Here is a 2,625-nt window from a genome sequence, read left to right as displayed (position 1 = left end):
TGTGTGTGTGTGTGTGTGTGTGTGTGTGTGTGTGTGTGTGTGATAGCAGGACATGTCATGCCACAGCATGTGTGTGGAGCTCAGTGTACAACTTTGTGGAACTTTGTCTCTCTCTGCATCTTCTTGACTTGTGAGGGCAGAGCTTTACCTGCTGAGCCATCTGTCTAGTTCATCTTGCTGAGTCTTCAGAACTTGTTTGGAATGAAGGCGTAAAGAGGGAAAGCAAAAAGCAAAGGTGTTTGTTTGTTTGTTTTTGTAGGGGTTTTTTTATGTTCGGTTGGTAATCTTTTTTAATGAGAATCCGAGGTTTTTCGATACTTACGTCCCAGGCTGCCAGCTGGTCTCTAGCTCCAAGCTCAGATGATCACAGACCTCTGCTCCTCCTGCCTTCACCTGGAACTACAGGTGTGCCTGGTTTTACCGTGCTGGGGACTGACCACGGGGCTTTGTGCAAGCTACAGGCAGAGCATTCTACCAACCGAGCTATGGCCCCAGCCACTGTTGAGCCTGAAAGCAGCAGAATGCTTGACACCATGGTGTGAAACCATCAGAGACTGGCCACCCACACAGGCTGGGTGGGTGCATCAAGTGACAGAACAAAGAGTTCTGAGGCCAGTGTGAGGTTGTGACAGAGAGCTTTTTAAACCAACCAGGCTGTTTCGGAATTAAGCAGGCCCTGACTTCTCCTGACCAGATTTGTTTGAACAGCATTTCACAATATGGCCCAGACTGACCACAATTATGTTCCATCATCCTGCCTCAGACTCCCGAATTCTGGGGATTCAGATAAATACCACCACTCTCAGCCTGGCTCCCGGTACCACCCTTCTTCCACGCTGCCATCAAAACCATTTTTCTAAGAAGGACATCTGGCCCAGTGGAGGCCCACTGGTGCCTCTGAGGGGATCTTGAAGCCCTCAGCAGGGCAGTCAAGGTGGTCATCTCTTCGGGTTCGTGTTCTATGGCAGAGCCAGTTTCGCTACCATGAAGCTCCCTGGACCCCCACACCCCTTTTGCTCACAGAGATCCTTTTCACTGAAGAGCCCACATAGACTAGGATGCCCCAAGTTCCTGCTGGAGTCCAGCATCCATACCACCTCCTCCAGGAAGCCCCCCAGCTTGCCATAGCAAGGAGCAGTGACTACTTATTGAGTGCCTAGTGGCCAGAACTGTGAAGCCCTCAGAGACTTGATCCCCTGAAATAAGGGTGCACACAGCTGCCGCCATCCACTCCCACCTCTCCCCAGTGACCTTTATCCTCATGGCGGGGACTGTTTTCAGGCCTCCTTCATAGGAGAAATCTGAGACTCAGCAAAGCAAATGAGTCACGGCCTGGTGAGACCTGAGCAAGGGGCTGTCCCTCCTCGCACATCATTCTGCAGGCCTTGGCTGGTCCCTCCCCCTCCTAGAACCAATCAGCATCTGTGCTCTGGAAAGTCGCTAACCTTGGTTCTGGTGGGAAGGAAGGAATCATATCAAAGAGCCCCTGACTTGGCCTTAGCAAGTCTGTCTCCCCATCCAGGCTTCTGGGGTCCTGAGAAGTGGAAGGAAGGACAGGAAGGGGCTTACTGGTTAATGGGCCACGGGAGGAAAGGCTGCATCGAGGTGATTCTGGGGGCACCCAGGAGGTGGTGTCCAGAGGCCTGGAAGTCCTGAAATAAGGCCAAGCAGGGCTTGCCACACCCAACCCTGCCGGGCAGGGGGAGCTTCTGTATACCGAGTCCGGTGTGGGTAACAGATCCCAGCAGGGAAGGGTTCCGACATCCCGTTAAATGAGGGAAACAGAAACTGCTCACGAATCATCAAGCAGACACCTTCCCCTTCCCAGCCAACGCTGGGCCACCCCTCTGATGAGTCATGTCCCCTCAGTCTCACTGAGGAAGGGACCAGAGCAGGGCCACCTCACCACGTGGCTATGGAAATTCAGTGAGCCTCACCATCCGGGAAGGCATTTTGGAAACCATGAAGGGTTGTCGATGGGGAAATGATTTAAATAATTAAGGGACAGCAGATACACGAATTCAAGAAAGTCAGTGGGCCTGGGGACAGAGGCAGCAACCATCTCCGTGGAGATCCCAAGCTTGTCGTCTTGCCCATGTCGCATGTATCTTCTCCAGTTGAGGACAGGGCCATTCTTTTCTTGGTCCCCCAATCTCCCCAGTCCCTGTCCCTACTTCCTGAATCCCGAGGCAAGAGAAGGCAGTCAGAGAGAAGAGAATGAGGCTTTCATGGTTGTCCACCTTCAGGCAGTGCCCCCGGCAGCCTAGCTGAGCCTTCTTTGTGCTTCTTTTTGCTGACTTTGTTTTCTGGAAGCAGAGGCACTGATGTGCTGAGAAAGGCCCGGGAGCAGTAAAAGACCTGTCCTAGCCTACCAGTTCCCCGGTCCTAAAAGAACTGTTTCAAGGTCAGCTGCCTCACACACACTCAAGGAAGGCTTACCCCATCAAAAGACTGGACATGACAAGAGACAGACTCCATCTAGCTAGACAGGCCCAGCAGGGCAGCCAGCCTGGTTTGTCCCATTCTTCCCACACCCTGGGTCCCACTCCTTTCTGGAACCTACAACAATATCTCTCTCTCTCTCTCTCTCTCTCTCTCTCTCTCTCTCTCTCTCTCTCTCTCTCT

This window comes from Microtus ochrogaster, assembly GCF_000317375.1.
Source record: "Microtus ochrogaster isolate Prairie Vole_2 chromosome 14 unlocalized genomic scaffold, MicOch1.0 chr14_random_1, whole genome shotgun sequence".
NCBI classification, from domain to species: domain Eukaryota; kingdom Metazoa; phylum Chordata; class Mammalia; order Rodentia; family Cricetidae; genus Microtus; species Microtus ochrogaster.
The sequence above is the reverse complement of the archived record's forward strand: the minus strand, read 5'-3'. Positions refer to the sequence as shown.